At 44.7% G+C, this 13,837-nt stretch overlaps 1 long non-coding RNA gene across 1 annotated transcript; it reads left to right on the top strand.

The window, feature by feature from the left end:
• The first annotated feature begins 675 nt into the window (after window positions 1–675).
• LOC126953673 (uncharacterized) lies at window positions 676–1,490 on the top strand. Its single transcript, XR_007725296.1, has 2 exons — window positions 676–742; window positions 1,008–1,490. It is a non-coding gene; the product is annotated as an uncharacterized LOC126953673 (long non-coding RNA).
• The last annotated feature ends 12,347 nt before the right edge of the window (window positions 1,491–13,837 follow it).

A 13,837-nucleotide genomic window follows, 5' to 3' on the forward strand; every position in this document is an offset into this window, starting at 1 on the left:
AGGCAGACTAGTGGTTGCCAAGGGCTCGAGCATGGGGGTGGTGCAGAGAGACTGCCAATAGGTATAGGGTTTCTTTCTGGGGTGAGAAAAATGGTCTGGAATTAGATAGCAGTGATGGTTGCACAACGTTTTGATATGTGAATTTTATCTGAAGGAAAAAAAAGAAAAAAGACAAAACCAAAAAACCGTATCCCTTGCATGACATTGAATTCTCTACCCTCTGCCACATTGCCTGTATTTCTACCCATTAGAGAGCCTTTGAGTCGAGAAATGCCTCATTGAAGAGGCAAGTGTCTTCCCAAAGCTATTAGTCGTTTGCACCTTAGAGCGATTTGGTTCAGAGAGGTTCTGTTTCTCCCAACCACTGAGAGAAAGATGCTTGGGAAGGAGGATGAGCTGCTGGAAACTAGCTCTGAGGGAGGAGCCAGTGGGAGCCACAAGCTTGGCTAATGTAGGAATCCTAATGTCCCTTCCTAGGCCAGTGGCCTGGGCTCTGGGATCTGGGCCTAGAGGTGGAATGAATGGTCAGGCGGCCCTTACCTCATGGGGTTCCATGGGGTCATCCCCAAGGGCATTGTTTAGCTGTTTTGAGCCATCTGCTTTTCCTCTGCTAAGTCGCAAAGTGATTCATCATAGACTCTTCTTTTGTTATTTATCCCTTTTAGGGATCAGGACAGCATAGTGCGTCCTCTGTCTTGAGAAGTTTGCACCCAGCTCTGCCATGGACCAGCCATGCTCATAGGTGAGTTACTTAACCTGTCTGTGCCTCAGTTTCCTGTCTGTCAAATATCAGTAATAATGGTTCTTATTACCCAGTTGGGTTGGTTGACAGAGTATTACACAAGTTACTCTAGGTGGAGTGCTTAGATGGCTGCCTGCCACTTCATGAGGGCTGTGTACTAGATATTATTAACAATTGTAAGACATTTTATGAAGACTCTGAGTGGTCGGTTCATCTTTTTAAAAAGCTCATGAAAGGAATAAATTCATTCTCTGTTTTCTTTCAGATTGCCTCTCGTTTTGATATGGACAGGAGACAGGAAAATACTGGGTAGAAGAGGGTGGTTCCCGACAAAGGCCCAAGCTCAATCCTGAAGACCCACGGCCCTAAATGAGGACAGCCATTTCTGTTTTCGTGCCCCAAAAGTTGCCTTTTGGCCTGCCACGCCCCCCATCTTGCCCCCATATAAACCCGAGACCTCAGTGGGCACGCACGCAAGCAGCCAAATATTGGGATTAGCAGACCAGTGGACCAGCGGGCCAGCAGATCAGTAACGGTGGAACAACGCAGCGGAGAGAGAGAGAGAGGAGAGGAGGGATGTCTGAATGCCAAGCGGAGTTCGGCCGGGGGCAGTTAGAAAAGTCTCGCCACTGGGCGGCCCGACTCCAGGGGAAGACCACCTTCCCGCTCCATCCCCTGTTCTGGCTCTCCATCCATCTCCCTGAGAGCCATCTCTACCACTCAGTAAAACCTTTCATTCATCCTTTGAGCCTATATGTGATTTGATTCTTTCAGGACACTGGCAAGAGCTCGGGATACAGAAGGTTGTTACACTGGTCCCCTGCCCTTGCGATAAGGCAGAGGGTCCATTGAGCTGATTAGCACACAAGCCCAGATGGCAAATCTGAAAGAGCTTTGTAACACACACCCACTTGGGCTTGGGGAGTCACAGACATCCATCCCTAGATGCTGCCATGGGGCCAGAGCCCAAAAGGGCTTTCCCTGGCTTCTGCACCTGCCCATCTGCATGCTCCCCTTAGGGGTTTGAGCTGTAGGCGAGCCACACCCCTGTTGCACGTCCTGCACAGGGAATTGGGGAACTCTCCTGTTTCAGTTTCATGTTCCCCATATTTGTCTGTTAGGCAGAGACTGCTTTTGAGTAAATTTCTTACAACTAACAAAAGAAATATGTTCTACTTTAAATTATATCATAATTCTGTGCCCCAGTGGAAATAAAGTTTCCAAAGGAGTGACACTTTTATAATTGTAAACACATTTTAACAAAAACAGTTCCATGGGTTGAGGACACAGGAATGAGTGATTCTGAGGGCAAGGCTGCAGTTCTCAGGCTCGGTTAGCCGTTTCTACGAAGCAAGAGTTTTGGCCTGAGAACCCAGGCTGAACCTCAGGTGTGAGCAGATAATTCCAAATCTAGGAAATGCAAGTCGGTTTCCTTCAGAGGAGTTGGGAGAGCAGGTGACGTCAACCTCCAGCTCAGTAAGTCAGGGATCCAAGACTTTTCTGAGGTGCTCAGGGCAGATATTTCACCCAATTCTGAGGGATGGTTATTGTGTGCAGGGAGGCCCCAAAACGTCAGAGGTGAAGATGGGTTTGTTAAGTCAGGGTGTCACCGGCGACTGCCTCTCTGTTATGGAAATGACTACATACTCAATGCCATGAGCTAGCCAGCTCCTGCGTTGAGGCTGGGTGGCTACACAACAGGGGAAAGGCATTGCTGATATCAGTCCCTGGTGGGATGGTGCCCCGGCGGCCAAGCAGGACACAGAATCAAGCATTGCATGTGGCCCTTACTTGGTGTAGGGATGGTGGGTTCAATGAGTTACAAAGAACAAGGGGCGGGGCATAGTGTGACCCAGAGTGATTAGCAATAACGAGGAGGGGCCCTGGCTACCAAGAGGAAATTGACTCCTGCTCAGGGACTCTCCCTGTTGACGCCATGCCAAGATCATTCTATCCTTTGGCAACAGACCTGGTCTTGGACAACCACCAGCCCATGGAACTCTTTCTTCCATTGTCTCTTTGGCTTTCCAAGGGAGCAAAGCACTAATCCTAATCTTTCAATTTGCTGCCCCTGGGACAGGCTAGGGGAGACACCAATTTTCCATCTCAGGGTTGCCTGTGTCTCCCTGAGGGGAGACAGACCTCACAGAGGAGTCTAGAACAATCCCATCCCCACTCTTTACCCAAATGATAAACGACCAAAAACATCTCCGAGCCACCCTTGGAAAAGAAGATTATTTCCTCCTTCTCCAGGAGTCTCTGCCTGCTTCTAGATACCCTTATTTCTAATTCATCAGGATTAAAAAGGAAAAAACTCATTATGGGGTAATTCTGAGTTTGGGCGTTAGCAGAGACCGGGGTGGCACTGGGGACGGGGGCATTGCCAGTTCTCATGGCCCCTGCCAGTTCTATTCCTCTCTGTGCTTCTTCTCATCTCCTCCCCAAGCCCATCAGGTGCTGAAGAGGCCACGTCCCAGGAAACTCACACTCCCTGGTGGCCCTCCAGTGGCTCTCCTTGTGGTCGCTGTGGCCTTTTTGTTATTATAAGCATTATAGGCTGTGCATGATAAGAAACTTAACTACAAAGGGAAAGGCCAGAGATCAACATTTAAAATGACAAAGATATTGCAAGACAGGGCAAGGATCTCACCCCTGACATCTAGCGGTGAAAGAGGAAGGAGGATGCCCACCTTGGGACAGACCATGAGGCCAAGACTGAAGGTTAAATGAATTCCCTAACTGCAACCTAGACCAGCTCCCATGTGTCCTTTAGCTGTATCTTCTCTTCCAAAATCTGATACTGTAGCAATTTTAGGTCATTGTCCTTAGCTTTGAAATTGTTTAAAGAAACTGAAGGAAAAGCAAAAATTTAGGTTGCTTTTTCTTCTGCCTGAAATTTTAATTCCAAATCTAGGAAATGCAAGTCAGTTTCCTTCAGAGGAGCTGGGAGAGCAGGTGACTTCAACCTCCAGCTCAGTAAGTCAGGGACCTGAGACTTTTCTGAGATGCTCAGGGCAGGTATTTCACCCATTTCTGAGGGATGGCTTCAGAGAAGCCAGTCTGAACTGAATGCCCCTGATATCACAGGCCATATACAACTTGTATTTCTCTGTTCTCATGCTGCTATGAAGAACTTCCTGACTGGGTAAATTATAAAGTAAAGAGCTTTAATTGAATCACAGTTCCACAGGGGCTGGGCAGGCCTCAGGAAACTTACAATCATGGTGGAAGGGGAAGCAAACACATCCTTCTTCACATGGTGGAAGCAAGGAGAAGTGCACAGTAAAGTGGGGGAAAAACCCAGAATATAACCCTCAGATCTCGTGAGAACTCACTCACTATCAGGAGAACAGCATGGAGGCAACAGCCCCCATAATTAATTTACCCCCTGGCAGGTCTCTCCCATAACATGTGGGGATTATGGGAACTACAACCCAAGAGGAGATTTGGGTGGGGACACGGCCAAACCATATCACTACTTTTGCTTTTATAAGATTAACAATGGTGAACTCTAACAAATGATTTTTTTTTTGCACTTTTTTTTTTTTTTGCAAAGCAGTTAGTTGTTAGTCACTAAGCAATTTATCTATTTTTTTCAAAAAAAAAGCTTGTTCATGTAAAGTGACCCATTTCTCTCACCTCCTGTGTCTAATCTGAGAGCAAGCCTTGTTAATTTCTTCCTCTGAAGTATCTCACAAGCTCCCAGTTTTCTTGGCTACCACCCAGGCCCTCATCTCTCCTGTATGGTTTACTGCAAAACAGCAAGCTCCCTACTTCTTCCACCCCACCTTCTCAATGGCAGGCAGATTTTCACTTTAAAGCACAAATCCGATCATGTCACCTTCCTGTGGAGGAGTGGCTTATCATCACCTATGCCATAGGTTCCCAGCAGTTCCCAGGGGAGCATAGGCCTTTTGTCCTGGAACCTCCTTTGTTTTGTGACCCCAGGTCTGTGTCAAGATGTTCCCCTGCTTGCAATACTCTTCTCTGAATAGAAGACCTGGCCCAGTGTCATCTCTTCTAGAAACTTTCCTGTTTCCCCAGTGGGGATGCCTCCTTCTCGGTCCTCCCCTGGCAACTTTGCCCTCCATGTTAGTGCGGACCACACTGCACTGGCTTCGATTCTACATTGGTTTCTCACTGGCCATGAGCTCTTTCATAAGCTCAGCTCTGTGTCCCACACGCAGCGCACATCTGACCAGTGCTTGTGGCATGAATACGTGTCTGAATGACAGGGAAGTTGCTAAACGCAATTAAAAAGAAAAAGCAACTCATGAAACTTCTGTTTCTGAGAGTGCAGGATACGAGACAGGAGCTTCTCAGTGGGCCTGTTTTAAGTGAGTGGTAGGCTTTTGCTATTCCTACTGGTTACACAGACACTTCCCCTCTTAAGTCTTGAAGAGCCATTTGGTTTTCTGCAACAATTCCTGCTCTGAATTTGGGCATGCACCAGAGGTTGCTGCTGCCCCTTGAAGTTTGGCTGTATGGTTTAAATGTCACCCTCTCATCCTTCCTCCTTCTCCTTTGCTCCAAGACAGAGGATTTCACAGAACACACTACAGGGATCTTACAAAGAAAGAAGTCCACCCCTTAAAGAAATTGAAGTTTCATTTCATTTAACAAGTGTTGAATTCATTTAACATCAACAAATACTGACGATTTCAATTTACCATCATTTGTAAATGAATTAACAAATTATAATTAATTTAACATCAACAAGCATTGTCTGGGCCATTACTCTTGCATACTGACTTGTGATTGTTCTTGATTTTAAACTAAATTTGGATCTATGTTCCTGAAAATACGAAGACTTGTTATTTTTCTTCTATACCAATGTTTCTTTCTAATGAAACTATAAAATTACTTTGAGAACACTTTATGATACTATCCTGTATGATTTACTGCCAGCACTTAGAAGATGTGACACCAAGCCAGAAAAGTAGAGGACACAAATATATGGAGGAAAGGTTTAAATTCTTGCTTAGAACACAAGATCCCAACTCCCAGGCTCAACAAATGTCCCTTCCTGCTGTTATTGCTTCAGTTTGAGATTTCTAAAGAAAAGAACTTAAAAAAACTATATGTTGAAAATACACAATAGATAGACAAAAAGAAAAAATCTACAAACATTTCTACATTGAAGCTAATCATTGTCAGCATTTCAATGCAGCTCTTTCCAGATATTCGTATAAACATATTCTTCTAGGCCTCTATATAAATTAAAATTGGCTCAATCAATATACTTTTTTTGAATAACGGTCTTTAAGTTAAGACTATTTTTGTCCCCTTTGAGATGGAGATTTGCTATACGCTATCTCCCTTACATTGTGAGGGCTCCATCTACTTCAGACCGAAATCTCCCTACTTCTCCTGTGCTTTGTAGTATGGACACCATAGCTTTCCCCCTTGGGTGCTCTGGGAGGCTGGGGACAACGCATGGTGGTGCCACTCCAAGAAGGCCAGGAGCTGAGCTTAGAGTCTCAGGATCATAGTGGACCAGAGCAGTCAGGACACACGAGGGCCCCTCCAGACAGAGGTGCCCTGAGACGGGCTATTCCAAGCACAAGACACGTGCACCTGCGCTCACTCACTGGCACGCTCTCTCTCTGCCAAACAACTAGAAAGTAGCAAGTTCTCTTTCCTTCTCTCTCTCTCATCTTCAACTTGGACTGATCTGCTGAGTTCTTAGGAAATTCATGCCACAAGGGTTTATTTTCAGCAAATGTGACTTGTAGAGTTATTCTTGAGCAAAACAGCTCAGCCAAGCACCCACCTCTCTTTGCGGAGGCTTTGGTCACATGTTGGACGCTTACCCAGGGACACAATGCGGAGAAGTGATCGGAAAGCTGGGCTCTCTTCCCCCACACGGAGCGCAGCGGCTTTTTATAGCCTGCACAGGTGGTTGTGCTGCAATCCTTCTCTGGAAGGCAGAGTGCTCCGCTCCTCACCCCTGCTAAGAGAAACCTTTTAAGAGAGAAGAGAAGTTCAAATAAATGACTTGCCTTCTCCTGGGAACTTAAAGCCCATTGACATTTTCAAGGTTTTTCTTAATGAAGATCAGATATTGGACTGAATCCATTCTAACCGGTAATCAAGAGAAAATATGTATTCTTTAAGAATTTTCTATCAGCAACAGTGTTAGTCTTTGAGAAGAGCCTTCAGAATTTGAGACTTAGCTGCAACTTGAAAATTAATCTGGTCCATACTGCTCGTTTCCTAAATAAATAAAGACTCAAAATCAATAATTTCTTCAAGGTCTGGAAGTAGTCAGATTCTGTTTGAGCTCTTTTTTTTTTTTGATGGAGTTTTACTTTTGTGGCCCAGGCTGGGGTGCAATAGTGTGATCTTTGCTCACTGCAAACTCCACGTCCGGAGTTCAGGTGATTCTCCTGGCTCAGCCTCCCAAGTAGCTGGGATTACAGGCATGCGCTACCATGCCCGGCTAATTTGTATTTTTTTTTTTTTTTTTTTTAGTAGAGATGAGGTTTCACCATGTTGGTCAGGCTGGTCTTCAACTCCTGACCTCTGGTGATCCACCCACCTCGGCCTCCCAAAGTGCTGGGATTACAGGCGTGAGCCACCATGCTCAGTCTGTTTGAGCTCTTATAGTTTGCCAGCACATTAAAATATAGTCTTTGCTACTGCATTCATCCTTGGCCTTTGGTATACAGCTGGCATTCCATATCCAGGTGCATATTCTATTAATGGATGCCTTTAGTTTGTCTGGGTGCTACACATACACAACAGACATCTAGTGGGAGTAGAATGACTTTCTCTATTGACCTTTGTACAGACTGAAGCTTATAATAGTGGTTTCCAAATACAGAAGCATCTGTTAAAAATTCAAAACTGAAGCTCCCTTCTTAAGGCTGCATGTTAAGGAAATCATACCTTTATCTTTAACCTTCTTTATTATTATTATTAATTAATTAATTTATTTATTTTGAGACAGAGTCTTGCTCTGTTGCCCAGGCTGGAGTGCAGTGGCATGATCTCGGCTCACTGCAACCTCTGCCTCCCAGGCTCAAGTGATTCTCCTGCCTCGGCCTCCCGAGTAGCTGGGATTACAGGTACATGCCACCATGCCCGGCTAATTTTTGTATTTTTAGTAGAGATGGGGTTTTGCCATGTTGGCCAGGCTGCTCTCGAACTCCTTATCTCAGGTGATCTGCCTGTCTTGGTCTCCCAAAGTGCTGGGATTATAGACATGAGCCACCGCACCCGGCCTCTAACTCTCTTTAAATAATGTGGAAGGAGAAGAATGATCTCAGTGCAGGAAAAGAAAAGCTGAAGTTAGTTTGGCACAGATTCTCAGTTCTGCAAGTTAAATTGTCTCTATTTCAGATTTTTCTGTGCTGAGATATTTACACGTTTATTAACTGAAAGGTAAGGTAAACTGAAATAAAGGCAGCCTCTAGTGGGATGGCCTGTGTGAGTGGTCTGCTCTGTTACAGCATCTCCAGTGCTTTCTCACTGCCATCCTCATGGTTGTGGGGAAGCTGTGTTAGGACGTGGTGCTGCCTCTGGCCATATTTGTTTGGTTTAGAGGTGGATGAGTGGCTCTTCCTGGGCCAGGGACGTCTCCACACTGCTCCTGGCCACGGTAAGTCCTTGGTTCAGGAATAACCACCAGACCCAAATTAGGATAGAGCTGTTTTCTGGGAATTTTGCAAGTGGAATGAAGAGACGAAACCATCTCTTAAGTGTTAAGATTGTGAGAAGAAAAGTTGGCGATCCTTCAGGTGACTGTTTGCCACCCATGTGTTCTTGGGGAGGGGAGAGCAGTTTGCAAGAAGAAGGAGCAGAGCAGGAGGGGATGGAGGGGCCCTCTTGGCAGTGCCACCTCCTGGGGGTCCAGTTGTTTTCTAATTTGGTCATTGTGACTCTTTCCAGAATCTTCTCGTCGAATCCTAAAATCAATCCATTGTACAGGAAGCAGTTAGGGCTGTGTATTAGTCTATTTTCATGCTGCTGATAAAGACATACCCAAGAATGGGCAATTTACAAAAGAAAGAGGTTTAATGGTCTCACAGTTCCACGTGGCTGGGGAGGCCTCACAATCATGGTGGAAAGTGAAAGACAGGTCTCACATGGCAGCAGGCAAGAGAAGAGAGCTTGTGCAGGGAAACTCCCTTTATAAAACCATCGGATCTCATGAGACTTATTCACTATCATGAGAATAACACAGGAAAGACCACTGCTATGATTCAGTTACCTCCCACGGGCTCCCTCACACAACATGTGGGAATTGTGGAGCTACAGTTTAAGATGAGATCTGGGTGGGGACACAGCCAAGCGATATCAGGCTGATTTCTACAATATTTAACCAAAAACTCTCTAATGTATGTAGTTCATATAATTAGTTTTCTGCTAAAGAAGTTCTAGAAGACAAAACAAAATAAAAACTTTCTTTGTGCATTTAAACAGGAAATGGCATAACCTACAGATGGCATTTACTTAGAGGGTGGTTAATCATTTTTTTACAAACATGCAGAGTTTGGTAATAATAGCAAGGGAATCTCCTCTCCTCAGCCCACTCCCCAGTATGCAGGACACTCACAATTACATTAAAATTATGTTTTTGAAGTTGTTTCTTCCATTCCATGTTTCTTAAAGGGGTAGTCTTATCTGTTGTCTTATTTCTATTTTTGACTCTAAAATTAGTCTTCAGCATTATCACTTTGAGTAGACACTATTATAAAAAGTAAACAGATACTTATCTATATTATCAAAAGTATAATTTGCTACATAATTTATTTATATTTAAATAGAATGTTTTATATTTACATTATAAAAATTATGATTAGTAGAGAAAATTTAAAAAATGTAGAAAAATAGAGGCAGATAGATAAATACTGGTCATATATTGGCATATTTCTTGTCTGATTCTTTTCGATGCATTTTTACATAGTTGTGATTCTTTTAAAGACACAATTTTGTTTCCTTTTTTTTCAGTTAAGATAAAATAGCATACACATTTCCATGTTCATCACAAGTTTTTTATGGTTTTTGTTATTATGTGTTATTTAATGTTATAGATGTGCTGTAATTTAATCTGCCCACATAATTTTAAGGAATTAGATGGTTTCATATTTTTAACAATCATAAACGATGTCATAATAAATGTTTGTATGTACTTTTATAATATTTAGGATTATTAGCTTAGAACAAGTGTATTTCTGTACTAAAGCTTCTGATGATTTTAAACCTATTTATTCACATTACCACTGCAAAAGGATTGCACCAATTCATTCCCCATCTAGTGTTGCTTAAGCGTGCCCACTTCCCCTGTGCTCGCCAGCAGAGGGAGTGCTCATATTTAAAAATCTTTATTAATTTGATAGGGGGAAAATTTTTATCTTATAACTTGCTTCTATAAACATTATTGTAAGATTGAACATTATACAAATATTTGTTAACAAGATGTATTTCTTCTTTAATGATTTTTCTATTCGCGGTTCTATTGCAGATATTTAAATGAAGGACTGTTTAGGTGAATAGCAGGAAAGTGGCATCTGACAGTCAGCCTGACGTGGTCTTCCCTCGGTGCCATGGAAATACTGATGGTGATGCAGAAAATTAATAGCACCACCAAAAATTAGTACTAAGAGGCAACCATTGCCAAACAGGGAAGAACATTCCAGAGCACAAATGTGGCCTCTTTTTATTTTGTTCCAAAAAAAATTTGTTAAGCAATATATCCATAATCCATATAATGATTCAAAAATACAGAGAAGATCTGTACATTATTTAATAAAAATACAATATTGTCTTTCCTTTACAAAGAGAACACAAGTAATCATTCCTTGTAAGTAAAATGTAACATTCATGTTAAAGCTGCATCAACTTTTTGGATGAAATGTGGTTAAAAGTGAATATCATAAAATACATAAGAAGAAAGAAATATCAATAAACCTCTCTTCTGAATGGCAATATTTTTCTTACATTTCCCTTGCCTTCAAATTCCTCTTTGCACACATAATGAAGGCTAATCATTGTTGACTAAAAATTAGGAAATTAAGGAAAACCTTAAGCCTTCAATGCCCATAATAAATGTGCCTTATTGTTTTATTCTAAACCATGATGACCTAACCTAGGACAGGGCAGACCGCTGGTTCTGTGGTCATGTGGGTAGCTGGTCTGGGCCAGTGTTATTTCTTCTGATGACAGGTCAGGAGGCAAAGTACAGCGGGCAAGTTGAATAGGACACAAGCTGTCTGCTGTTCCCATCCATCCCAGCAAGCCCTCCCACTGTCGCTGGTCTGTACAGCTGCTTTCGCTGTTCCAGGCAGACTGGAAGACACTCAGCCCCTGTGGCCCTGGCCAATCAATACTGGTCTTATGTCCACCTGCCCAGGGTCCCTGCCCAGCATGAGATGGACAGTCAGCGCTGCTCAGACGGCCACGAGGCTCCCCGCTCAACATCTGTGTTCCAGGCAGCAGCACCACGAGCATAGTCACAGATATTGGGGGCTCAGTTTAACCAACTCTTTTTTTTCTTTTTTTCAATGTGGCGTGCTTCCTCGTATAGGAAAACTGGAGGATTTCCTCAAATTGCTGAGTGGTAATGTAGCACTGAGACCAGGGAAGATGATTTTCCTTCTCCTCTGAGTAAAAGACTGCTTTCCTTACAGGCAAGTCGCACAGCCATGGAGGGACCCACATCTTTGGCTCAGATGAAGCTGCCAGAGTGACCCACTGGGTCTAGCACAGATGCCCTCGATCCAAGAGAGGGGTCTGGAGCTGGGCAGGTATAGAGGGGGGTCTGGTCCAAGATTAAGTCCCTGAATCACCCCTAGGAAGAGAGCGGCTAGGCCTTCTGGAGCAAGGCTCAGATGATGCAAGCAGTGTGGCTCCTGTGTCCTTGCAAGGCTGGGGCCAGGTCAGGCGGCATGACCTTCTTTTCCAACTTAACAGCTACTCTCCCACTGGCAGACAGCCTTTCTGCCTACAGAAAGGCATTTGGTCAGGGTCCAAACTGTGTCCCAAGGAATTGTCTTATTCTGCTCATGTTTTTCTTTTTTTTTTTTTTTTTTTTTTTTTTTTGCCAAAGCTATATGTGTATTATTTTGGTAATATTATTGTAACTAGCAAAAGTAAGCACTAAGAACAGATAAGCACAGAAACTTGAAAAGAAAAGGTCAAAATTCAATACTTGGGACGGTGCACGGTGGCAGGCAGGACGGAATCATTGCATGTTAAACAATAGCTTCCCACACAGAAGCCAGTCACCTTTCCTAAGAAGGCAGCGAGATCTCAGGAGGCCAGGTGATGATCAAAACTTAACCAGCCACCAGAACCTGCATCAGCAACACCACGTCTTTATGGTGACAGCAGTGAGAGCGAATGGTTCAAAAGTGGAGTGCAAACATCAGATTCACTTCTTCTTCTTTTTTTTTTTTTTAGATGGAGTCTTGCTGTCACCCAGGCTGGAGTGCGGTGGCGCGATCTCGGCTCACTGCAACCTCCACCTCCTGGGTTCAAGCAATTCTCCTGCCTCAGCCTCCTGAGTAGCTGGGATTACAGGTGCCCACCACCATGCCTGGGTAATTTTTTTATTTTTAGTAGAGACAGGGTTTCCCCATGTTGGTCACGCTGGTCTTGAACTCCTGACCTTAGGTGATCTGCCTGCCTTGGCCTCCCAAAGTGTTTGGATTACAGGTGTGAGCCACCGCGCTGGCCATCAGATTCACTTCTGAAGAACCTCCAGGTGCTGTTTTTATCGCAAACTCCCTGCACTTACCTATTTCTCTCCACAACAAATGGTAAAAGAGTGAAAAAACAATTTTCCTCACAATTTATTCTTCATAATCTTTAAACATCTGTAACAAAAAGCTGTCACTAAATTAAAATACATCTTTAGTTTCATGGCTGTGGCTGAGACAGGTGTGTGGAGTGGTGTGGCTGGCTCTCTCTGGGGCCTACCTGACCCTTTTTCTTCTGAGCTGCAGGGAGACACCGGCTCTGAGGGAGCACCTTCTGGCCTGGGACCCATGGGGTGAGCTGCAGCAGCGGCCGATCACCTACCTGCACCTGCCTGGCATCAGCTGCCTGGGAAGGGTCTGCTTGTACCACTGGCCACACCCACGGGCATCTGAGAGCACGCCCTGCTCCCTCAGCTGGCTCCCGGGAAGCACAGTCACTCCAGAAACATCCCTGGAACCAGGGGACCAGGAACCACAGGATCATGGATGTGGAGACCGTCCTGACCAGGACCGTTGTGGGATGTTCTCCTTCTCATTCACTCCCTGTGATCCTCCTGTGGGGAGGCCCCTGTCTGAGAGACAGAGGTTCACAAGTCTCTTTCTGCCTTATTTCCTGTCTCAGTGACACATTAGAAAACAGGAGGAAAAGATATCATAGATGCAGCCATGGGAAGGAAGCGAGGCTACCATTCCAAATGACCCTCCCCATAAAGAAAAAAGGACTTAAATTGGGAATTTCTTGTCTCGGTTGTCTCCTAGGTTTGTTTCTCTGGTGTGAGGACAGAAACAGGCTTCCCTGCCTTCCCCAGGAACCTCTCCCTCCTCTGAAGGCCTGGGAGAACATTTCTGAGAGCTTGTAGTGCTCTTGGGAGCCACACTAGGCACCATCACGAACGTGTCACAACAGACTGCATGTGTGCATTCCTCCCCAGCTAGTACCAAAAAGAAGATTCCAAATCCGTTTGGTGAATGGTGATTAAACAAAAAGCACAGTCTAGCTTCCTAGCTTCCTTGCAGAACTGCTGCTGTGGCACGGCCAATTCACATCTAGGAGTCCTCTCGGACGTGAGCTGCGGGCCTGGCCACGCGCAACACAAGCAGGGCAGGGCAGGGCATTCACTGTTCATCAGCTCCCAGCAGCTGGACTCTCTTCATAGACACACAGACCCACGACCTTTGTGCTGTTACGGTCGTTTCATCTTCACAGTAAAAGCGTCAGGAATTTCCAGAGACACGGGACATCATCCGCCTGGCTGTTCCGCTGTCTCTTGTCGGTGCTCGCCACGGAACCAACAGCCCCTTTGGTAATGAAGAGCTCTTTACTCCTGAGGGAGGACTGCAGTCCAAGCCAAAAGGCAGGGCACAGTGACGCAGAGGCCATTCCCTCAGG

The sequence above is a fragment of the Macaca thibetana genome, chromosome 4, assembly GCF_024542745.1.
Source record: "Macaca thibetana thibetana isolate TM-01 chromosome 4, ASM2454274v1, whole genome shotgun sequence".
Classification (NCBI taxonomy): domain Eukaryota; kingdom Metazoa; phylum Chordata; class Mammalia; order Primates; family Cercopithecidae; genus Macaca; species Macaca thibetana.